The sequence below is a fragment of the Anolis carolinensis genome, chromosome 2 (assembly GCF_035594765.1).
Source record: "Anolis carolinensis isolate JA03-04 chromosome 2, rAnoCar3.1.pri, whole genome shotgun sequence".
NCBI classification, from domain to species: Eukaryota; Metazoa; Chordata; class Lepidosauria; order Squamata; family Dactyloidae; genus Anolis; species Anolis carolinensis.
The window spans coordinates 51,307,617-51,334,208 of record NC_085842.1 but is presented as its reverse complement, the minus strand read 5'-3'; the positions used below and the strand labels follow the sequence as shown (position 1 = coordinate 51,334,208).

The 26,592-nt window shown below is 38.5% G+C and overlaps 1 protein-coding gene across 6 annotated transcripts in view; it reads right to left on the bottom strand.

Moving 5' to 3' along the window:
• cntn6 (contactin 6) overlaps positions 1–26,592 on the bottom strand; it is a 344,808-nt gene that overhangs the window by 307,646 nt on the left and 10,570 nt on the right. Inside the window, exon 2 of one of the 6 annotated variants that reach the window (XM_016991662.2) lies at positions 84–186. The exons of the other annotated variants lie outside the window; for them this stretch is intronic. The gene's annotated coding sequence lies outside the window, so the exon portion shown is untranslated. The remainder of the gene's footprint in view (positions 1–83; positions 187–26,592) is intronic. 6 annotated transcript variants of the gene reach the window in all.

Sequence of the window (26,592 nt, the reverse complement as noted above, 5' to 3'; positions counted from 1 at the left end):
AAGGAGCATTAGAAATTGTTAAGAAAAGATATAAATCGCCTCCTCATTTTATGGCAGCTTTAGAAATGACAAAATACCTGTACCTGAGATTTGAAGCTTGCATTGTATGAATGGCATCATTGGTGGCAGTTTCTTAAGTGTGTAGAAATACTCATTTAATTGTGTGCTATGAAGTGGCCAGTCCCACTACAAATAAAGAATAAAGGAAAATATAATAATAAAGTAAGAGTAAATAAATTTTATCAAATTGCCAAAGAAATAGATTGCTATTTGAGTCAAAAAGCAAGGCAAGCAATACAGAACTGCAGGCGGCACTGAGAATTTAGATCACCAGTGGACTGTAGCATGATCTGTCTCTCCCAGAGGCCTGCTTGCAACAGAAAAATGGTGGTGCTCACTAGACCCAGCTTGGCTAAAACACATCACGGTTTTCTTTTGGTCTGATTGGTTCAACAGGTAGGGCTCACAGGGAAACCCCATACATGCACAGCTGCTTCTCTTCACTCCACATGTAGCTGAATGAACAGAAAGTAGCTGTGGTCGCCAGCCACAGGATCCGTGCACAGCCCTATGGATCACACACTCTGGTTGTCTTTCTTCATGTGGGATAAGTCCTCTTGCCCTCCCTGAGAGTTCTCTTTCATTTCCCCTCCCTTTCTCTCTTTCACCTGTCTCTATTTTAACTCTAAAGTAGTGCAAACACAATATATTTAGCACTATCTACAAACCAGATGCTGTGAAATTAAGTGTTTATTGACTCAAATCAAAAACATTAACAAAACAAGCAAAGAATTCTAGCTGGGACAATAAATACCTGAATGTAACAGCCAGACAACCTTTATACACACCACCTGTGCATTTCAAAAACCAGAAGAGAACTGAAAAGGTTCATTAAAATAAAGTATTGTGTTTTAGAAAAATAATGGAAATCAATGTTATAATGTCAGTAGGAACTGAGCAACAACTCCAGAAACTGAAAGCAGCAAATAAATACAACCAGAAAAAAATAAATAGTTTCTGAAAACATATTGCACATTCATTTCCTTAAAATACTTAAAATACTGGAAGGGAAGAAAGTTGATGAATTTCTCTGAAGAATAATCAACACACAATATTTCATACAGGGACAGAACAGATATAAGTTAATATGTCTGGGGTGGTCCTTTATAAATGCTGATCCAAAAACTTGCTATTTCCCCTATGAATTTGAAAAGCTGGATTTCCTAAGCTGGAGATTCTCATACACACTTTTAAACAGATACAATCCTGCATAAAGAATTCCTCAAAACTGGAAAAGGACTAGTGTTTATTCTTTACTGCAGGCCATACATGACCAAACTTTCTCTTTGACGAAAAACATCCATGAAGCTGAAATGCAAACTGACTTTCTCAGCTGTTGTATGTTTTCTGGGCTGTATGGCCATGTTCCAGAAGTATTCTCTCCTGACGTTTCGCCCACATCTATGGCAGGCATCCTCAGAGGTTGTGAGGTATGGAGAAACTAAGCAAGGAAGGTTTATATATCTGTAGAAGTTCCTAGGTGGGGGGAGGAACTCTTGTCTGTTGGAGACCAGTGTGAATGTTGTAATTAATCACCTTTGTTAATATTAAATGGCCTTCCCAGCCTTGCAATTTGGCCTGGGGGAATCCTTTGTTCAGAGTCGTTAGCTGCCCGATTGATTCCTGTCTGGAATTCTTCTGTTTTCAGAGTGCTGCTCCTTATTTACTGTTCTGATTTTGGGTTTTTTTCAATACTGATAGCCAGATTTTGTTCATTTTCATGGTTTCCTTCTTTCTGTTGAAGTTGTCCACATGCTTGTGGATTTCAATGGCTTATCTGTATAAAGCCCAGAAAACATACAACAACCCTGTGATCCCGACCATGAAAGCCTTTGACAACACATTGACTTCCTCAGATTAGCTGGAAGAAATTATTGAGGGAATCCTGTGTAGGACAAATCTAAATTTCAGCACAATGTTGCTGAATTGTGACATTGTGGAAGGTGAATGATGGTAAATTCATGAAATTCATTTTCCAGGTTTTTCCATTTTCATATACATGTTTGGGCTCCAACAGAAACTCTTACTCTGAGGGAGGGAGGGAGGAAGGAGGGGCACAAGGACGGAAGGATGCCATAAAAATGGAAATCAGGGTCCTTGTGATTTCTGAGCAGCAGTTGCTGAACAGCAGATTAAGCATGTAGCTAAGCACTGTCTTTATGGGTGTGAGTTTCAACAAAATGTATTATTGGAAACATGGCTTATTTAGATTAATGTATGTGCCCAGTTTTTACTCATATACTATTATCTTCTTTTTTTCTTTCTTCTCCTTTATTTCATAATCATGCTTTAAACAATCAGTATCTATAAACAGAGTTCCTCACTATTTGCATTCATGCTTACATGATAGCCATCATGTCTAAATAAACTCATACAGAGCAAAGATTTGCCCCAGTCCTACCACCTATTCTGTCTTCTTTTTAAATGACACATTTCCTTAGCTGCCTATTGTGGTTTGTGGGTTCATTTGAGCAAATGGCCTCTGGGGTTCCTTTCTGTCACTGAAACATTTGAATCTGTTACCAAAACGTGCTTCGGGATTTAGTCATTTCCTCTGCCTTCTTGTCAATGAGGTGGCTTATGTAAACTGATCCCTTAAAGCAATTTCTTTGGAAGTGGAAACAAAAAGGCCACCTGTTACTTGTAATGCCTACGGTCATGGCTGATAGTTTTCTTTGTCAATCATTTTTAAACAATGAAATGAAAGGGTGGGCAGGTCAAGTTTACTTCTCAGACATGAAATAGGAAACCTGCCAGCTTATTAACAACTGGAACTTCAGTCTGGCAGCCTTAATTTCAACATGAATATAAATTTTAAGTCCCAGATTTCTCTAGAGAACTGCTGGTAACTACTAGAAGCAAAGAAGAAGAAGCTAAAAATAAGTCTATTTATACACTGGAGAAAGTAGCACTTATACAGCACTGGAGCATTTTAATTGCATGTCAATAGCTATGAGTGGAACTTTAGACCAATAGTATTAGATACATTTTTGTGTATTTTCTAGTGCTAGCTAGCAGGTTTTGACATGTGGCAGAATGCCCAACACACTGGACCAAGGGTAGAAATCTGAATTCAAAATCACAATACGAATAATTCAATATTTACATATTTACAAGAAAAGTCCAAAATTCAATACCATGCTAGTGCTCAATTATATCAGGAATTTATTCACTTCTTGTTTTCCCAGGTGCCCTTTGTACCAGCACAAAACCTCTTCTGGGGATTGGGGTGCATTGGATCTTGGTCTAACCTGAAGAACTGCAGCTGCATAGACTTTCTGTTTACAGCAATGCCCTTGGGACAAAACACTAAGAAGACAAGCAGAGCTTTAGCTAAGCAGTAAGATCTTGGGATAGCACCAACTGGCGTTTGGAGACATCGCTTATATTAGTGCTGCTCAAAGTTGTGATCCATATACTGATGCCAGTCTGTGAACCATTGGTTGCTGGCCTACACTGAGCTTCTGAGCTAAAAAAAGAAAATAATGAAGGTAAGGGACTAAATTTCAAACTCTGATATCTCAAATTAAAAGAACAACAAATTCTACATCTTCTTTAAGACTTATACATTTACTATAGATGTTGCATTACAAACTATCTAGCCAGATGGAATGTTGCAAACATATACTCATCTCGGACATGCACATTGGCCATTCTGTAACAACAACAATCAATACATTATATGGTTTTCCCAGATCATCCTGTTATCCTCAATATGGAAGGTAGGTAGACACCATCTCAGGTGCCACAGCAGAGATATATTTTCAGTATGTCTCCTGTGCTGTTCCAGATGAACACATAGAAGGAAGTACACTGCCTGGGGACACTGGGTAAATGTGTGGATTACGCCATCAGAGTGTCCATGTAATCAGCATCTATCCACTAGACTTCTTCCTTTTTCTCACTGAGTGTCCCTCTCTCTTGCTTCTCTTCTGCACTTTGTTGATTCCAGATGGCCCTGAAGTATTTGTTGCAGTAGGTGACATTCCTGGGTCATTAGCTCTACAAGTTATCTGTGGTGCATCTATATAAGGTTGTTAATTCAGAGTTAGTTCAAAGCAGTGATCTTTTTCTAAGCAGTAAGTTCTTAGGATAGCACAAGCTGATTTTTTTGGAGATACTGTTCATGTTAGTACTATTCAAGTGGTGATCCATAAACTGCCACCAAACTGAAGCATCCCCCAACTTTTCTTACCATGAGGCTAAACCAGGTTAACACAATTTACCTTGTTATAAGCATGAGAAGTTCCGGAACAGTGAGTATGGGCTATTAAAGCCGGGTAGACAATCCTGAAGAGAGGGCAAATAATTATCAATTGGGCATGAGCATTGGCACTCCTTGTTTGTATGAGGCTCATTTTTAAAATAAATACATGCTATGGGATTGTAATTCTGGTGGCTGTCTATAATTGGTACATTGGGATTCATTATGTTGACACTGTGTGTACCCCTGGTGTGTGTTTAGTAAATATTTCCATTTTCCTACTTACATGTGTCTCCAGATATTCATTTTTCTTGTGGGTCTGCCCCATTTTGGTTTGCTAAACAGATCCTGTTTGCCCAATGAGATTCTGTGGTAACAACCACATTTATCTGTGCCCCATTAAGGTGCATTGTAGTTATCCAGACATACCCATTTCTGTACATGCACATAGCAAATTTGTTATTGCTTGGATATTTGTAGTCTCCACAACAGCTTTGTGAATGACAGTAATAGTAGTAATGACAATAATGTAACTGTTAGTGTCAGTATTTGCTGCAATTTATCGCTGGCCTTTCACTGGCCCTCCCCACTTCCAAATCCATATCTACTATATACTGGAAAGCCTGAATAACACTTCATACTTCTGGAGAGGTAGATTACAGTCATGAATGTTATATAATAAATGTGCTGTAGTGCTCTTAGTTTTATAGCAGCAGATCAACATAGCTAATAAGAAGGCTCTTTGGTTGCTGTTGATGTGAAAACCCTTCTATTTTTTGATTATATATGAATAACAATAAGATGAAATCTTGATTTTTTTATTTTTTTATTTTAGAAAAAAAGTATGTCAAAGGTAATGATCTCAAAACTCAGAATTAGAAATAATATCCTGTACGTCTATCAGGCTGAGGCTGGTGTGTTTGCCAATCTCAGCCTGATGGAAAGACATGGCTTCCCCTTTGCCTGTCAACCATTCCAAAGTGGACAGCAGAATGACTAACAAACAAGGGGAAGCCACACATTACATTTGACAATAACTCTCTCTTTCTTTTTGAAATACACTCCTTGAAAACTGAGGTGTGCATTACAGTTGATGGCATATTATACTTGGTTAAGTATGCTATTATAAACAATCTATGCATTCCCATGTGCACGTTTCCTTATTTTTTTGTCAGGGGTACACACCAAAATAGCAACAGCAGCAATAATTTAATTTGCCATATTTTGATTGGAGAATAGTATCGCAGTGAGAAAAACAAAGACTAACCATTCTTTGGAATCATCTATTCAAACTGAATTATGTAGAATTCATACTGAAATAGAAAATGAACTATTTTCTTACAACTGTTTCTCATAATAGATGTCATTTTTTGTCACAGGTTAATCAAGTATGAAAAATTTAGTCTGCTAAAAACATAATATTAGCTGCAAACCTTTCCAATTGTGAGATAAAGCCTTGCGTTTTTAACTAATTCCACAGAATTCAGCAGGAGAGAACATTTGTCTTCAATATTTCTGAGGGAATAGCCTTTGAAATACTTGTTTTCAGTAAGAACAGTACAGATTTAAAAGAATACAAAAATTTCAAACAGGTATAAATAGGGATTTAAACGTCAATTAAATGAGTTATCAATTTTAAAGCATTAACATTCATTAAAATGCCATATGGAATAATAATATTAATATTAACTATAGTTAATATTTACTGAAGCAGAAAGACCATTAGCATTGCTAGTGTTAATATTAACAATAGTTAATAGTGGTCAATTGAAAAATGTTTTAGTGGAGATCTAGAACTGCATTTCTCACTCCTAAATAGGTTTACAAAAATTGGTGTGCATAGGCATGATTAGTGGATCAGATCACTAACAGTTCAAGAGCACATTGTAACCAACTATAGTTAAGCCAAAGTGGAGAGTTCAAAAGCAAGACATGATGAAAGTCTCTTCTTATTTTCTGCCAGCATGTGTGTTCAGAGGTATATTGCTTGTTAATATTGCAGTCTGAACCAGTCTTCCCTCTGACACCTCTAGAGCGATAATAGTGGCTTCAGAGAGGTGATACAGATCAGGAACACAGCATGGAAGGAAGCTAGATAAATAAATAATCCCATCTCCTTTGCAAAGTTTCACTCAAAAAACAGCTGGTTGGAGGTAGAACAAAACAATTTTTTTGGGAGGTACAGGTCACACATCACTGGTCTTCTTCACTGTGTCGATTAAATTGACTGTTAGCAATTGATCACTGGGGATAAAAAAGCCTAAGAGGCTGTTGAGAGGTAAAGCTATCCTCCTTTCAATCCAATAAAATGTAAAATGCCAATTGGGGTGCACCTATAGTTTTGATCTCAGTTTTAAATAATTGCTTAGTATCTTGAATTCCCACTGTTGGAAAATGAATAATGGGATAAGGATGAGTAACTAGAGACATCAGCTGGTGCCATAAAAGGTAAAGAGATAATGTAGTCCTTCAAAGCTAATATGTAAAAACCTCCATGGAATTGAAACAATTTTATAGAACAGGAGTGGGAAATACTTTTCAGTTTGTTGCCTATGTAGAATATCAGAGTTTACATAGAATGATCGGCTATGCCAGAGCCATCACCAGGAAAGATCAAATCCAAAAGTTGGTAGAAGCACCACTCTGCTCTCTCATTTTCTCACCCTCGCCTTCTCTTTCTCAATACTGGTGCACTCACATGCACAAAAATGCATTCTGACTTAGCAGACTCAGCTGTACCCCATTCGTTATTAACCTTCCAACTTTGTCTATCCAATTTTCCTCCATTCTTTCTTTCCTTTTTTTCTTGCTCACCTCTGCTCATCCATTCATACAGCCACATCCAATGTATACACAAACCGCCATTCATGTATTGCACTGATCATTCTCTCTCACACACACTCTTTCTTTCTTACACAAATCCAAAACATGCATTTACATAAATGAACACCAAAACAAATGTCCACACATTTCATTGTCTGGTGCTGTCCTGCTATATACTCCAAATTCAGTAGTGCTCCATTCAATCATGCCTTGTGTGGTCGCAATACTTTTGGATGATCATCACCGATGCTAACAACAACAACAACAACAATTAATATTTTATTACTAATATTTTATCTCCTTTACAATTTTTTTGTGTACCAAATAGATTTTTTATGCTGATCACATAAATAACTTCAAAACTGACACATCATATAAGGTTTTTGAGAAACAGTCAATTTTGTTTTACATTTATTGCAAAATTATGAAACATTTTCTTTCTCGACAGTAATTTGCATGATTTGTTGTATTGCTCATAACTTTGACAGCCATAACCAACATTATGTAACATGTAACAGAGACTCAATATGTTTAAATAGCACAAGAATATATTTCTGATCATGTAGAACCTTGCCTGGCATTCCAGAGGCATGGACACTAGAGGATGAGAAGGCAGACAATGATGGCGATCAGATGCACATGGAAGCTGATGTTGATTCTGACTTTGTGCCATCAACGTCCAGTGATCCTCATTTAATATCTCAAGCAGAGCTGAATAAGTTGGTCAAGATTTCGGTTTATCAAAGAGTCAGGCAAAGCTGCTTGGATCAAGGCTGTGAGGATGGAAACTTTTGTCATCCTGTACAAAAATCTCAAAATTTCTCTTCAGGTCTTTTCATCCTGATTAAGGAGAACCTTTGAATTTCAGTAGAGTCTAATTTATTAAAAAATGAAATTCTCAACAAGTTACACTGCCCAATAGGGCCATTTGTTCCAAGCATGAAGAGAGCAATAATGTGAAGAAACACAGAAAATATGGGATAGTCTCAAGCTGAAACAACATGCTCAGTCATCCTTAATTTTTTACGCAAAGCTCTTGGTTTGGCAAAATACTATAGATTATTTATGATAACATTGTTGCTATACAATCTATATTTGTTCAATCCTAATCAAAGGTTGCATGTCCTGAAATTTAATCAAATACTTTTCTTGTTTTGAATTGATGCTTGATTTTGGAGGTAAGCAAAACAGCTATTACACTGGGAACTTAAAACTGTGTATGCAGAGTTAAGAACTGGAAGTGCAAATCAGTAGCACATACCACAATTTCTTTTAAGATTGTAATGTTTATGTAGGATTTTTAATAATATACCTACATATCATATATTGTCATCAATTGATTGATTGAGTTGCTGTGAGTCTTTCAGGCTGTATAGCCATGTTCCAGAAACTTTCTCTCCTGACATTTCACCCATAACTGTGGCAGGCATCCTCAGAGGTGTGAGGTATCTTGGAAACTAGTCAAGGAAGGTTAATATGTCTGTGTAAGGTCCAGGGTGGGAGAAAGAACTCTTGTCTGTTGGAGGCAAGAGTGATTGATTGATTGATATGTGTGTGTGTGTGTGTGTGTGTGTGTGCGCGCGCGCGCACACGCATTGAATTTTCATCTAGTCTTTCAAGGATATTTTCCCATGATTCTGAATATTGGAAGTTTCAAAACATCAGTAACATACTTGTAAATGCTTTCATATTTATTCAGTGGACAAGGTAACAGTACCTTTTAAAGTGAAAAGCTCTCTGCAACAAATGCCATCATGTAGCTTTGTAATAATAGTGCCTGGATATTGTGTTGTTTTCTCCAGTGCTTTTCTAGTTTATGCAGAAACATCAACAGCAAGAAAGCAGGAAGATGTTCAAAATCTCTAAGTATCTGCCATGAACAAAACAATGGTTTTATAGATGCATTCTATTTTGTACAATTTTATAGATACCCTAAATCAAGAAGCAATTTTCAGCTTTTGACAACTATTTTACAGAAAGTACCCATTCTCTACCTTGAATAGCTCACCTTGTCTAAACTGTTTGTTCAATTTAAATGCTCTGCAGTTTGTTGGAGAAACTTTTTGTGTTTATAGCTAATCTTGTAATAAAACAAGAAAGATTTACTTATCCTAAATCAACTATTTTCCTTGCCTTTCAGCATTGTTAAAATACTTCTATCCATGTATTCGGGAAGTAATTTGTTTAGTCACTATAGGTGCAACAAGTTCTACATCTTGATGTGAATATGAGTATGAAAAATGTCCCTGAAGATGATAGATGGGGTGATGGTATAATTTTAGGTAAGACTTTACTTTGACAAGCTGGTAAAACTTCCTGTCTTGCTTAAAACATATCCAAGTTGCTGTTCAACAAAGTAGGTTAACCTGATAACCAAATGTTTTGAAAACATATCTCATGCAGATAATACTATCTGATTATGTGATGCTATTCAAAGAACATTCCTGGGGAGAGAAAAATGGTGGCTGCTCCCATAGAGAAAAGGGGACACTGGTTCATCTGGAAAGAAGACTGATTTGCTTTATTATTATTATTGTGAGTTTTGCAGAGAGGCTTAATCTCGGGGACTGAGGGTCACAGAAGCAACCGGTTCACTGGGAGTTTATGGTGCAATCCAGAAGTTTTCCAAGCAGGCTGAGAAGCGGCCTGGGAGTTGGATTTAAGCAGAGATGGCAGCTAAAAACTTCATCTCGGGTTTTGAGAAGTTGTCTGATGAGAATTACTCTTCTTGGTCAGTAATGATGAGGTCTTTGTTAGAGTCAGAGGATCTCAGTAGAACTCTGGATAATACTGATCAGAATCCTGAGCATGTCAGAAAAGCTAAGGCATATCTAGTGTTGTGTCTCCAACCAAACCAGCTTGTCCACGTTAGAAATAAGGACACTCCACAAGAAATCTGACAAGCCTTAAAAGATGTCCATCAGAGGGAGACTTGCATGTCTCAGATAATTTGGACTAAGAGGCTGTATAAAACAAAGCTTGTGAAAGGCCAGGATGTAAGGAAGCATTTGGACAATGTTAAAGAGATTTTGGTTGGAGCAGAAGAAAAAGGCTTGGAGTATTCAGAGGCACAGAAGTGTTATATTGTGCTGTCCAGCCTGTCAGAGGATTGAGACTTTCTAATACACTCTTTCCAAAACCTGAGAATCCAAGACCCGTTTTTGTATTTGGTTTGTGGAAGGATTTTGGAGGAACTGGATCGGAGAGATTTGGAAAGTTCCTTGAAGAAGAAGCAGCCTCAGATGCAGTGCGACCAAGAGGGGGCACAAGCAGTGAGCTGTGGACCAGATGGTGTGCCTGGGAATGGTGAGGAGGTTGTGGCTTTTAGAGTCAAAACAAAGTGATGTTTTTACTGCCAGCAGCCTGGGCATTTTGCCAGGAATTGCCCAGTCAACAAGTTGAGGTCTTCCAGAGGCAGAGGAGCCCGTGGGAGAGGAAGATTTTCAACAACATCAACGATAGCAAAGCCCCAGGTGTTCATGTCTGCAAATGGCGGAGTGCCTGAGAAAGACAAATGGTATTTGGATTCCGGTTGTACACACCATGTGGTAACTGACATTAATCTTTTGAAGGATATTAGGGATGTTACAGGTACAGCAGTGACTTTGGCTGATGGGACTGAAAGAAAGTTTGATAAATGTGCCCCCCGTGTTTGGGGGTGGATTGGGAGAATGTCCTGTACATCCCTGAATTAAGTTCAAATTTGTTAAGTGTGGCAACCTTAACTGAAAATGGGTATAGTGTGTTGTTCCGTGGTATATATTCATATATTTACAGAGATGGCCGTGTGGTGGCAGAAGGTGTGAAAAGGAACAAAATGTATATGATGTTTGAGAAGGATAACTTTCCTGATGGGGCACACATTTATTGCGTTAAACAGAAAATCATGCATGACAGATGTATCCATCATCTTCACAGAGCAATGGGTCATGCACATGTAGAGGTGCTCAGAAAAACTCTAGAGATATGCACAGAGTTTCAATGTGAGAAATGTAATAATTTACTAGACTGTGCCATATGCTCAAAGGTAAAAATTGAACCTACTGAATTTTCTAAGAAATCTAGGATTTGAGTAAAGGAAATGTTTGAGACAATTCACCTCTATCTGGCAGGGCCTTTCACAAAAAGTGAAGGAGGTTCTGAGTTTGCCCTATTGATAGTAGATAGACACACAAGATTTCGCTATGTTTATTTCCTGAAAGATTTGAAGGAAGTGGTTGCAAAATTGTCCAAATGGATAGAAATGGTTGAAAGAGTTTATGACAAACATATAGGTCAAATAATTTTTGACAGAGGTCTTGATGTGTGTGATGAAGAAATGCAGAAGTTGTTGAAAGAAAAGGGTGTGGAATTTAAAGATATTAGATCATTTAAATTGTTTGAAGAAGGTGTGGCTCAAAATCGAATGAGACAAATGATCCAAATGAAAATTGCTTGATTAAAGATTCCAAAAGCAATTATAGAAATTGGCCCGAATGTTTACACACCAATAATTTCATTCTGAATCGGTTATGGGATGAGTGTGTGGATGACATCCCATTTCGCAAGATGTACAACAGACCCCCTAATCTTAGATATTTGAAAATCTTCAGTCAAACCGTAAATGTCTTAGTTCCAGCCAATGAAAGAAAGAAAGGTGAGCCTAAGTGGCGACGAATGCAATTTTTAGGCTATTACCAAGATAAATTGAAGTTTCATAGTGGGCTTGGGAGACTTATTTTCTCAAAGAAGGCATACTTTGAGAAGGATGAAGGCTGGGACAGGATGCATTTGAATTGTGAGGTTTTGTACAATAATAATAAGTCCACTAAGGAAGTGGAGGTGCAGAAAGTTTCAAGTGAAGGGGATTGTGTTGCAGAGAGAGTTGTGCAACAAGCCATTAAGGAGGAAATAGTTACTCCAGAGAAACCCGGGGAAGCTCAGACTCCCCAGAAGGGTCAGAAGAGAGGGGGCAAAAGTAGAAAATCACCTAAACAAGAGTGAGGAAAGGATAACAGAAAAGAGTGAAGACAGTGAAGACGTATTTTTTCTCAAGCCTGAGAATGAATCGGATGATTGGTGGTCTTCAATATGTCAATCGGCGCAAGTGTTGCCAAAACGCCAGAAGTGGTAAAAATAGTGTGACTATTTATTTGTCTCAACAGGAACTGCAGAATGTTTGTTTGTTCAGATAGAGTTAATCAATTTAAAAGTGATTGAGTGTATTCCAGTAGCCGCGAAGCAGGATGTTTGATGTTTTGCTGCGAGAAAGAAAATTTATTAGTGATGTGTGATCACTCGAAGCATGGTCTGTGATGTGTTTACAACACACAGAAGCAGAAAACTTTAAAAGAGCCAGTGTTAGATGGACAGATAGCCTGGCAGTATTAAGTGAAAAAGGAGAAATTTGCATGAATCAGGGATTCAAAAGGAGTGAATCACACATGATAAAGCATAAGGTTTTCAGAGGTTATGAAAACAAAGAGTTGATGAAATTGAAATAAATGTATTGCGACATGTTGCGAGAATAAAAATGCGTCAAGAAAGAAATTGTATTGTAACCAAATGTATTTTACATGTATTTGAAAGAGACTGTATGTAACATGTGTTTAAGCTGCAGAATTCTAGAAGTTATGGGCTGTAGAGTTATGATAGAGAACATATCAAATGTTTAGAGTGTTAAGTGAAAAAATTGATTGACATTTCAGAGGGGAATTGTTGGATTATGGTTGTGTGTGTATGAAATGTGAATCAAGTGTTTTTGCTGTTTAGCAAGTGTGTGTTTCAGCAATGAAACAGTTAATAGCAGGCCAGTTTGACTGACAGCCTGCTGTGGCCTATACAACATGATTTACGGCCTTGGAGGACGGGACTTCCTTCGGACTAAGGAATGTGCTTCTTATCAGTTGGACTGCGTGTGCCGAGCTGAGCGGCAAAGAAAGAATGCCTGCTTCCAGCGATGGCTTTTGCTGTTTGTAAATATGCTTTGTAAATATTGAATAAATGTTTGAACTGCAGATGTCTTTGGTCTGTACTGCTTCTCAGAATGGGAGCAAGCAGTCTGACATTGGAGGAGAATTTGTGAGGACCAATTCATCAGGGTGCTGATGCGGAGTTGATTGATGGATGGTTTTTGAAGAAACCCCCGCACATCCTGACAGATAATAGGGCTGTGCAAAGCTTTGGAGGTCCATTTCTTAATTCAGAGATTTGTATGATTTATTAATACAAATCTCTGAATTACTAGTTGGAAAAGGTCCCCCTCCCCAAAGCATTATGAAACAAAACAGAAGCCTCCGAAATGTTTTAGAGAGATTAGTAAAGATTGGTTGTTTGGGATCATTTCAAGCCATGTTTTTTCAATGGAACATGCTCTGGGCGTGAGAAGGGGGGATGGGGCCGATATGGTTGACAATAGCAGCTAATCAAAATTCTTTCTGCAAAGCTGGTCTCCTCCCCCTCAGCACCTGTGTTTCTTTGTGGAGTTAGTAGGAAAGATAATGTTTTTTTAAAAAAAAAATCCTAAAAATCAGTAGATTAATCTTTCTGATACTTTGTAGGATTGGTGCCCTGCTCATGTCTCATTGTGCAAGAATTGAAGGGGACATGTTGTCAAGAGTCAGACGCCAATTAGTGAACAAAAATAGAGTTTATTCAGCAGATAAGCCAAAAAGTAATGTTAACACAGAAAAAACCTTGAAACACTTCACTATCAGTGCTTCAAGAGCAGTTCAAACAAAAATATAATTCAGCAACACAAGCAGGTAAAAACAAAGCTAAACAAACTTAGTGCAAACTGCACTTTCTGAGTCCAAGCCCTGCCAGCCGGCTCTGTAGTTTCCAAAGGAACAGTTCCCAAAAGAAAACACCAAATTGGTCAGGAAACAAACAAACAAACTAAAAATGCAGTAGACTGCTTCCACAATGTAGATAAAGCCGAAGGCTCCAAAAGGATGGTGAAAAGACGTCGTCCGGGATTCCAAGGTCAGGTCAGGAGATAACAGCGGTGTCCAAAGAGCAAGCCAGGAGTCAAAAGCCGATAGTAGTCATCAATCACAGGGCGAAGGCAGTAGCAAGGTCAAATTCCGGTCCAAGGTCTGAAGAGGGTGCAGTCATCCAAAACAGGTCCACGATAAGACACAGCGAGAACCAAGCTAGGTGATAACAGCAGATTCAAATCATAGTCCAAGACCAGTCTTCATGGAAACACAGAGATCCCAATGGCGCCTCAGCAACACCTTGCCACATGCAAAGTGCAGTGGCCAAACATTCCCATTTTATTCCCCTTCCTCCTGGGTGACCAAACACTCACACCCAAACACCAGGTGTCCCAAATCTACTCAGAGTCTGAGCTCCACACAGCTAGAGCTCGTGGATCTGGAGTACCTAGCAATTCGTCGGAGTCCCAATCATCCTGCCCACACTTAGCCCCATGAACACTTAAAGAACCATCCTCCCTTCTCCAAGCATCCCAATTGGGATCAGCTCCTGCAGAAACCCCAGGTTCAGAAGTATCCATAGACCCCAAATCCCCAGACATCTCCGGTGGCTGTGCCCATTCAGTGCTCGCTTCCCCAGCCACCACCTGTTCCTCAGCATCCATCTCCCCATCTGAATCTTCCTCAGAAGATCCCCCATATAGCTCTCTAAGTCGCTTCCTGCGCAACTCCTCCAGTGAACCCTCATCACGAGGGTTTTTTCTTCCTCTTCGAATTCCATCCCCATCAACCATAATCCCCGAAGGCGCAGTCACAACACATGTCTTGTAGTTTTTTTCAAAAAAGGCTTAAAGCCCCAATGAGGGCTGCAGCAGCCAGCCCTTTATTTAATAATAAATAAAATTATTGAATTTTTTTATCAAGATTTCTATTCCATTCAATGGGCTTTCTAAAATAATCACCAAATCTTTCTAAAATAATCACCAAATGCTCACAATTTATAATTTTCCTTTTTAATCTTTATTCTAGAAATTATTTCCTCACATCGTATGTTCCTTAAAAGTATCTCAAGAATTAGTATAAATAGAAGTGGTGAGGGTTGGAATTCTTGTCAAGCCCCTTTCTGAATTTCACATGGCTTGATTAAATTTCCATTTTCAATAACCTTTGCTATCTTCCTAGTATAAATTGATTGTATCTACTTTATGAAATTATCTCCAAAATCCATATGCTCCTATACCTTAAACATAAATGACCAATTCAGTTTATCAAAAGCTTTTTTTGCTCTAAATAGATCAAAACCACTTGTTTTTCATTATGTTTTTTAAATACTCCAAAATATCCAATACATTCCTTATATTGTCTCGTAGTTGTCTTTCAGCAAAAAACAAAAAACAAAAACAAAAGCAGATTGATCCTAATAAATAAACTTCTGAAGTATACATTTCAGTCTTTCAAATAAAAGACTGAAAAAGGAAAATTTCATATCAGGGATCATACTAGCATGAAGACCCTGAGATGGCATAGGGATTTTAAAAACCTTCAGCCCTCTCAGAATGCTAAGAAAGAATATACGTTACATTCACTGACTGGCCTATTCATTAAAAAGTGAATCAACGGTTTACTCTATTTTGATGCTGAGAAGGGATAAGCAATTTGATTTCATAATGGAAAAAACTCAGTTTTTTCTTTCAGGCATTTTTGGACAAATCCTGGCTATACAGCTCTTTTTTTTTATGTAAGATCAGTTTTACCATAAAAAGAGCAGCTGGGGATATTTTCAGATTTGAAAATAAAATGATCCATTAGAGGATACATATCATATGTATAACAAATCAATATTTAAAAAGCATATTGTAAAACAACCATGAACACATACATCTTCCATCTAGCTCCCCGGCTAGAAACTTCACTCTTTTTAAAACATTCCCTCCTTTTTTCCTTCCAGCTAGCTCCACCCCTTTCTCCTAGCCTCTCAGAATAGCTACATTTCTACAGCAGTTATGTTACCATAGTGACACACAGCCAATCAGAAGTAGCTAACTCCTGCCTACCTTTACCATTAAACCAACATTAAATAACATAGACAAAAATCACCAATAAAATAAGGCTTTCCGTTACACATATGAGCAAAGAACAAAAACAACATTTCACATTGAACACAAAATGTGTATTATTGATTCAATCAATTGTATCTGTCTGTAAGCTAGATCTCTGAGTTCATCATACTTCTTTTGTAATGTTCTAGTGACACCAAGCAGACTTAAAGGGGACATTTTCCCTTGAAAAATCTCTGCTTTTTCTCTGCCTTGAAAGGTAGTACATTCTGCTCATGGCAAATGAGTGACTGGAGAAAAAAAAAATAGGAAAATGGATAATGCACTCCAAGAATGAAGAATCAGTTGTTTCTGTTGAACCTGTACTTATATTGATGCCATCCACACTAGACATTGTTCTGTGGTACATTATGAGAACCATTAGCATCGGAAATGGTCTGAAAATATAGGCAATTACTCTGACATAACCTTTAGGGATGACAATTTTTCATGTTGAGCTGAGTGACATCAAGACAAAGAAAGGAAAGGGACCTCAAACAATATTGTATTACATATAGTGAATAACATATATTTTTGAAGAAAGCTGAGCCAAAACAATGCTACCTTCTGTAAACAGTTTCATTCATGTCTCATGTAACCGTCATACAGAATTTTTGACACACCAGCAATCACATTTCCTAGACAGAAATAACCAAGCCAAAGTTATCCTGGTCCTACCTATATTTAGATAAGATGTAATTCTTTTCTAATTTTGTTCTCAAAACAATAATTTTACCATTTTTTTTCAGTTTCAATCCAGTTTCAAGTATAGTTATGGGAAAGCGAAAGCTCTGGTCACCTTAATGGATGGCCTATATCAGGAGCTACACAGGGGAAATGTGTCCCTTTTGGCTTTGCATACCATAGACAATAGTATCCTTCTGGTTGCCTTGTAGGGATGGGAGTGGGAGCATTGTGTCGCAGTGCCTTTGTTCCTTACTGGAGGGATGAACCCAGATGGCGATCCACTCCTTGGCCAATGAGCTGTGGAGTCCCTCAGAGTTTGGTTCTATCCATGTGCTATTTAACATCTGCACAGAACCACTGGGAGAGATTTTCAGACATTTGAGGTCCGGTTTTGTCTGTATGTGTGTAATGTCCAACTTTATTATTCATTTCCATCACAAGTCAAGTAAGCTGTTTTGGTTCTCAAAAGATCATTACTAATGGTCTGGATGAGGGTGGGGGTGAGGCTTGGGTTAACTTAAAGTCAGATCAGGGAAGAGTTTCAGTATATGCTCAATGGTGTTACTCTTCCACTGAAGTTGCAGATTTGCAGTTTTGCCATGTTCCAAAATCCAGGATTCAACAGGGGCTAGGAGTGCATTTGTTCAGTTAAAGATCGTGCATCAGCTGTGCATGTCCCTTGAGGTGCCAGATCTGGCCACAGAAACACATGCCTTAGTTAGTTACATCCCTGTGCTCTATACGGAGCTGCATTTGAAGAGTGTTTGGAAACTTTATCCAATCCAAAGAACTGCATTCAGATTGTTCACTGGAACCAGTGAGAGGGATTGCACAATTTCTTTATTATAACGCCACTCTCTGCCAGTTTTGTTTCTGAGCACAATTGAAAATGCTGCTCATGACCTTTAAAGTGCTACATGGCTCAGGTACAGATTATTTGATGGGCTGTTATCTTCCTTATAAACCAACCTGTTCTTTGAGATCTGTTAAGGACTGGGGAGTCCCTTCTTTCTATCCCATCATAGGCACATCCAGTAGGACTATAGAAGGGACCCTTCTTAGTGTCTGTCCCAGGCTTGGAAATTCCCTTCCCATACATTATATTCAGGATGATGCCGAGTTAGAGATTCATGGTATTATTATTTTGTTTCTATTGTTTCTATTTAAATGATTTGCAGGCTGCCTATTAGGCAACATCCTCACAAGTTAGCCTCCAGCATGCAAATCACAGTAGTTATCAAAACATATTTAATATAGTAAAACAGAAGCATGAAATAAAAGTAAAATCCAGTCACAATAAAATTGACGACTAACATTATCTGTGAAAATCACAGCCATTAATAATAGTGAAAATTAGTCTTAAAACTATTTGAAGACCACAGCACATATATCTGTCCAATGAAAGTGACAGAAATCAAACCAGCCTTTTGCAGTCTGACTCTTTTTGAATCAGGCTGAATTGTGGGGGCTATTGTCAAATTATGTTTCTTCTCTTTGTTTTGCTCTCATTAGTCAGTTGCAACATAATTTATGACATACTCCAAGGATAATTTGATTTATAACATAATAAAATTATTATTTGATATGTCCTAGTCACATAAGCTATAACTTTAGAAACTCGGGATGTATAGGTTCTATACTCACTTTCTGAAAGTTTACACCAAAAGCCTAGTCCTATATTACAGGAATAGGCTTTGAGTGTCTCAGAAGCAACAAGAAACCATGGAGCAATTACCTAAACAATTATATAATGCCGAACAATCTATAACTTATTATTAAAACTGCAGATGAAGCATGCATTGATTTCAGTTTTATCCTAAAGCAAGAATCACCATGTTTTAAAAGAGAATAATTTTAAAAGAAACAAGATAGATCCAATAGATGGTATGCATTGCAATGATGTGAAAGTACTCTTTCCAGGCTCTTTGATACTTTCTTTTCAACTTTTTCCAGAAATCCCTGGTAGTCTCTCACCAGGGAGTAGTAAGCAGTTAGTACTAACTAGGTACTAACTACTTACTAGTTTCCAAAAATCAGATGAGATTTGTTAAAGTGTGATATAATATGATATAATGGCATGACGAGGTTTAATTTTAAATTACACCATGGCAACTTTGTCATGACTTCAAAGATGCATTGCTCCTGCTTTCACACTTCATATTCTTAGACAACTTAGAAAGCAGGGTTGTTGTATGTCTTTCGGGCTGTGTGGCCATGTTCCAGAAGTATTCTCTCCTTCTTAGAAACTTAGAAAGCCATACTTGTGTAGTGTCCTGAGGCTTGTGCATTTTTGTCTGAAAGGATGCATTGTGTGCTATGAGCATATGGGTGACTGTGAGATCACGGGATATACAGTGCTTCGTAAATCTCCATGTACTACTGCAGCATGAAGGAGGCAAGCCGTTTTGTATGGCAATTAAAATGAAGTGATGTGTTAAGTCTTTCATTATCTTTGATGGCTGTGGTAGGGCAATTAATTTTACAGTACCTGAGCAATCACTTTTGCTTTTTGCAAGCTAAAATAAAGCAAAACAAAAATAGCTAACAAAAACTTTATATAAAAAGCCACTTCTTAATCATCTGTTGCAGATGACACCAAATTGGGAGGGATAGCTAAAACCCCAGAGGAGAGGATCAGAATACAAATTTGCCTTAACAAATTGGAGAGCTGGGTCAGAACTAACAAAATGAATTTTGCCTGCCAGCACAGACTTTTGTTACTGGACGCTGTCTTTGGTTGTGGGACTTCCATGCAGTTGATGTGGGGTTTTCCACCACCCCATGTTTTGGACGATACCATTGGGTGTGGGGTTTCTCACCATCCCCCCCCCCCCCCGTGGTCAGACCTGCTATTGGACATGTGGCTGTCCATCGTCCCTTCTTGTTGCCTGCCTATGGGTCTGGGGATTTCCACCATCTGTCCCCCTCCCCCTCGCTGCTGGACCTTCATAAGGTTGATGTGTCCCTCAAAGAAAATGAATTTGATATGCTTGCTCCACAAGACACAAGATGCTAAAGTGAAGCAGATAACTTGAAAGCCTTCTAAATGCTTAATAAAATATTCACAAGGGGTTGCTCTCTTCTGGGCTTTGACCCGCCACAACTGTGGGTTCAGGACAGGGTTTGTGGCCACCACTGGGGTCAGTGCAGATCATTTCCTATCCAGACTGATCCCATATAGCAGATACCTAGAAAGAAGTAGGGGAATCAGAACCATGACATTATAGTAAAAGTGAAAGAGCTATGTATTTTATGTAGGGCCTTTTCTATTGAAAATATTGATATTACTAATAATATTAATAATAATAGTAATAATAATTATAATTATATTTCTTACCCGCCTCTCTTTATGACTCGAGGAGGGTTACAGAATAATTAAAATCATAAACATTGCAAAAACACTGCAGATACACGTATTAAAACATAATAAAACATATCCCTGTAAAAGCTACATATTAAAATGTTTTTTCTATAAAATACATATAAAATACACAAAATAGAGATTAAACAAAGGATACATATTTAAAATTCATAGTTAAAGATGGTCTGGATAGGCCTATTGGAAGAGATAGGTCTTTACATGGTTTTGAAATTCCAACAGCTCATTTAGCTGGCAGAGGTTTTCCGGCAGGTCATTCCACAGTTGTGGGGTGGCCAATGAAAAAATCTTCTGGGTGGTGGTTGCCAGTCGGGTTCTGGAAAACTGGAGCAGATGCCTTTTAGAGGACCTCAGTGTGTAGGGTGGACTGTATGGAAGAAGGTGATCCTTTGAGTAACCTGGACTCAAACCATGTAGGGCTTTAAAGGTTTGTACATTGCTGCAGTGGAGCAGTGGGTTAAAATCTTGTGCTGCTGAACTCCTGACCTAAATATTGGCAGTTCAAATCCATCAGACAGGGTGAGCTCTCGTCTGTCAGTTCCAGCTCCTGCCAACCCAGCATTTTGAAAACATGCAAATGTGAGTATATAAATAGGTACCACTTCGGCGGGAAAAGGGAAAGGGATCCAAGCAATCTTACTGGCCATACATCCATCAAATGACAATGCATGCTCCTTGTCTTGAAAATGGAGAAAAGCACATCTCCAGAGCCAGAGATGAGCACCGCCTCCAGAAGCTGGAAATGAAAGGAGAAGCCTTTCTTTGTTTGTGTCTGTGTGTCTTCATTATATATTGATTGTCTATATATGTAAATGCTGTAATCCGCTCTAAGTCCTCTAAAGTCCCTAGAGGAGAAGGGTGGAGTGTAAATTGGCAATCAGTGGAGTGACTTTAGGTTAGGTATAATATGTTCACTCCTAAATGTTCCTATAACCAATCTAGTTGCCATATTTTGAACAAGCTGGGGTTTCTGAACTTGGTACAAGGATAGCACAATGTAAAGCACATTGCAGAACTCCAACCTTGAGGTTACCAGTGTGTGCACTACCATCTTCAGGTCCTTCAAATTTAGAAAGAGGCACAACTGGCATATCAGCTGCATATAGGCCTTAAAATAACATAGGATTGAACCTTTAAAGTTTCCCATTGTAGCCAATGGGCCAAATCTTTGCCAAATGAAAACAGCAACACTCCTCCCATGAGGGGGTCAGTCAAAAATGGACCCTGAAATTGCATGCCTTTTGGCTGAAGTGCACAAGCCTAATGACCTAATGACCAATATATTTCATTCCATTTGTGAAATTGGCTGAGGTCAAATGGAGGATCCTATTGGTATAAACAGAGACCATTTTTGCTAGGATTTCCAGTGTCCCCAGTGCTCTGATGCATTTATAACCTTTCCAAGTTGATTTTTAGAGGTATAGGAGTATGCTGTAGATTTAGCAAAAATCTTATTCCTTCCTTCTTCCAATACTATCATCCAATAAGTAGAATTCCATTCAAACTAATTTTGGTTCCCTGTCTATAAATAAATAAAGTTACTTCACCCAGTCCCAGGAAAATGCTACCTGTAGTTTCTTTTCTTACTTTAGAAAACCTGTTTTCAAGTTGCAATACATGAGATGTATTTATTATTATTCATTCATCTTAACATCCTTCAAACAGAATCCCAAGCAGATATCAAATGCACACTTAAAGAAAACTCTTGCATTGAATAGGGCAGAACAAAACCAAGCATGATTGCTGGAATTGATGTCCAATATTTGATGCCTTTAGTGAACATGGAAGGAGCAAATACAGTGATTACTCTGTCAAATCAAATATGTAAACAACTTTCCTGTCAACATTACAGTTAGCAGTCTATTCCATCTACTGCCATCAAATATGTGAAGACCTGTGTGATGACTTCTTATTTAGTTCTTTGTCCAATGCTTCTATCATGTGTGTACTCATTATTATTATTATTATTATTATTATTATTATTATTATTATTATTATTATTATGGCATCTTTCCTGTAGACCTAGATAAAAAAGCACACATTCTTATTTATTTGATTACAGTTGAGCCAGCTGTAGCATGGAGACAGATCCAACTCTTTACCCACATGATTGTAAGCATGCCTCAGGATATGAGACTACATGACCAGAAGACATTGCATGGTTCTGATGGAGTCAAGGAGTCGTGCCACCTGTAGATATGGCAGGTCCATAAGGTTCTGAGTTTGAAACTTCACCCCAATATCTCTTAGCAATTCATTTTAGTGCCCGAACTTACAATAGAATTGTACATTTGGAACATGGCCATATGGTCAATGCGACTGTCACCTGGGATGGCAACATCAATGATCCAACCCTTTTTCTTTTCCACAACTGTGAGGTCTGGTGTATTGTGTTCCAGAACTTTATCAGTCTGGATTCGGAAGTCCCACAGTGTCTTTGCATGTTCATTTTCCAATACTTTTGCAGGTTTGTGATCCCACCAGTTCTTTACTGCTGGGAGGTGGTACTTGAGGCATAAGTTCCAATGAATCATTTGGACCAATGAATCATTTGAAACAGTTGTGCCTCTGTTTGTAGTCAGTCTGTGCGATTTTCTTACAGTAGCTGAGGATATGATCAATGGTTTCGCCCGTTTCCTTGCACAGTCTGCATTTTGGGTCATCAGCTGATTTTTCTATCTTGGCCTTCATTGCATTTGTTGCCTCCTGGGCTGCAAGGATCAGGCCTTCTGTCTCCTTCAGGGTCCCTTTCGTGAGCCATAGCCAGCTTTTCCTTCAATTTCCAGCTTTATCAGCTTTTCCTTCAATTTTGTCAAGGAACTTTCCATGCAATGTTTTGTTGTGCCAGCTGTCAGCTCTAGTTTGTAGTGCTATTTTCTTGTACTGGTTTTTTTGTCTGCTGTGCTTTGAGGAGTTTCTGATTTTTGACTTCAATCAAAGCAGGTTCTTCACTTTGCTTTACATATTATGCCAGGGCATGTTCTTCTTTGACTGCTTGTTTTACTTGTAGGAGTCCTCTGCCCCCTGGTCTTCTAGGCAGATATAGCCAGTCAACATCACTGCGAGGGTGCAGTGAATGAGATGAATGGTCATGAGTTTTCTTGTTTTTCTGTCCAAATTGTCCAGTTCACCTGTGTCCAGTTTATAATGCCAGCAGTATATCTTATGACAGGTATGGCCCAGGTGTTTATGGCCTTGATGGTGTTGCCTCCATTGAGCTTGCTTTTGAGAATTTTTCTGACCCTTTGTGTGTATTCTTTGCTGACCACAGTTTTCACATGTTCATGCTTGATGTTGTCCAGCTGTAATATGCCCAGATATTTATAGGCCTCTGGCTGGTGACACTTTATTGTTTGGCCATTAGGCATATTTATGCCCTCACTTTCAATGATTTTTCACTTCTTCAATGCCACTGTCAAACATTTGTCCAAACCAAACTCCATGCTGATATCAGTGCTAAAAATTCGGACAGTGTTAGTCAGAGACTGGATTTCAGTTTCCGTTTTCCCATACAGCTTCAGGGCATCCATGTACACCTTGCCGTGGGGCGGGGGGGGGAGGGTGCTTAACTACTCCAATGATGACGGAGAGCTGTGCTGACGGTAGTGTAACTACCGGCAGGTCCAACCAAGCCAGAGAGGTCTCAGCTGAGGAGTACAACTAAGAGCACCTAACCCATTACTATTATGGAGAATCAAACCAAAATGAAGTCTATACTGGCTCGGTTGTTGCCCAGGATAAAAAGGACCATGGTGGATGCTGCTGATTCTGGACATCCATCGACAAGTGGGCTACGGAATCAAAATATAAATGAACAGTCACAGAAGCAGCAGAAATATACAATGCCAGAAAACCGCAAATAATAATAATTATTATTGGCCAGGCCAATCCAGATTTCAGATTTGTTGGCCAAGATTTGCTCCATTTCACACAGGTCTGCCATACTAATAGAATTGAGGAGGGAGCCACTCAACTTGTGTCTGCACACTTACAGGAATAATACATATATGGTAATTTGGCCAACTTACTTCCATTACAACTCCTATGAGTTCAATGTCCATTTCATATACCAGACCTTACCTCAGGGTTTCTTAACCCCTAGTAGACACTTGGAGAGCATAGTGGGCTGCAATAGAGATAAGTTGTTTGGGAGTTTCTATTTTTTCAAGACCTCTCCATTCACATCATATGCTATATAACCCAGTGGAAAAACTTCCCAAAATTTTAGTATTGGTCATGCTACTTTTCTTGATAGATATTTGTTCTAGGGTTCAACTTATAATATTTTATAGAGGTAAATTTTTGTTCTTGACATTTTCAAATCTAACTGTAGTAAATATTTTCAGCATAAACAACTCCTTTCCATCTCATGATAAGGTATTAGCATGACAGATGTTTCATATGATGTAACCTATACTTGACCCCAGCCCAAGGGCAACCAGATGGAAAATGGAGTGTGAACTCATATTGAGGATCTTGATTTTTATAGACAATGAAAACATGGGTTAGCCAATTATTTGAACTTGTGTTGAATCATTCATAACTTTAGGTTGTTTTTTTTTTCATTATCATAGCTTTAAGACTACAGGGAACACTATATGGAATACAGCCATCACATGAGTTTATCCTATGCATCACAAAAATCTTCTGTCACCTTCTAACTTGAAAAAACCCTATACATTTTATGGAGAAAATGTCTTCAAGCTATATATTCTTTTTTTTCTAATCACATGCTCTTCTTTTTCTTTCTCTCATTCTTGTTTCATGTTCATATCCACAAAATTAAAAATATCATTTCAGGCCTCTGTTCAGGCTTCAAAAAATTGAAAGAGTGGGAGTCTATGAATATATGGCTATTTATGGCATAAGTTATTCAGTAGTCTGGAATTATTTGTGCTTAGAGAATTCACAGGAAATTGTAGCATATGGGTAAGAAAGAGATAATTTAAAAGAGAGCATGAGAGAATGGGATTTGACTGATTTATTAGTCAGGGAATTAGAAAGCATGGGCCGGGGAGGAGGTCTTTTATTAACAATTCTAATACCCACTTAGTTTATCCAAATGTGATTGGAAACAGCTATAGTGTATAATCCTGAAAAGCTGAGCTTATACTGAAAACTTCAGTTCATCTATGATTAGTGCAATTGAACCAGCCACCCTAGAAGGTGACAAGAAACTTTATTAACTATTGCCTAGCTAACACATATACTACATTAAAGCTACATCCCTTTTAAAGATGTAAACCAGGGGTCATCTACATGCTCTGAACAGGAAATCCCATCAGTTATAGCTAGCCCAGTTGATGGTAAAAGAATAAGAAAGTTGCAGTTCAATAGATCCTAGAGGGCCACATGATCCTTTCTCTTAATGTAATGGAACATACTACAGCTTTTAGACTAATGTATACACTATTTACCTGCACTCCGCCGGACAGTGGAATCCATGCCCTGGTGCACATGTGTAGAGGCCACTGGAACCAACTGGTTGACCTTGGACAAGTAACACATTCTCAGCCTCAGAGGAGAGCAATGACAAACATCTCTTGCTGAGAAATCTCCATAAGTTGAAATTGACTTGAAAATACATAACAAGAATAGCCACTTCCCAAAGCCCCAATTTCATAAAAATCGGATGACCATCCAGCCCCTCATATGACAGTAACAAACAAACATATTTTCAAGAAGTAAACTTTGCTTCTAACCAGCATGGTGCAATGGCTTGAGAGTTGCACTACAACTCTGGAGACCATGGTTCAAAATCCTACTTGGTCCTGGAAACTGACTGGGCACCCAGGAAATGTTGAAATGAGACGTTGACAAGCTGGAAGGTGTCCAAAGGAGGGTGACTAAAATGATCAAGGGTCTGGAGAACAAGCCTTACCAGGAACAGCTAAAAGAGCTGGGTATATTTAGCCTGCAGAAGAGAAGACTGAGAGATGACATGATAGCCATGTATAAATATGTGAGGGGAAGTCATAAGAAGGAGGGAGCAAGCTTGTTTTCTGCTGCCCTGAAGACTAGGACGTGGAACAATGGATATAAACTACAGGAAAGGAGATTCCACATGAACATTAGGAAGAACTTCCTCACTGTGAGAGCTGTTCGGCACTGGAACTCTGCCTCAGAGTGTGGTGGAGGCTTTTTCTTTGGAGGCTTTTAAGCAGAGGCTGGATGGCCATCTGTCGGGGGTGCTTTGAATGCGATTTCCTGCTTCTTGGCAGGGGGTTGGACTGGATGGCCCATGAGGTCTCTTCCAACTCTACTATTCTATGATTCTATGATTCTAGAAGTTTGATGGCCATCTGTCGGGGGTGCTTATTTATTTTATTTATTTTATTTACAGCATTTATATTCTGCCTTTCTCACCCTGAAGGGGACCCAGGGTGGATCACATTGCACACATAAAGGCAAACATTCAATGCCATA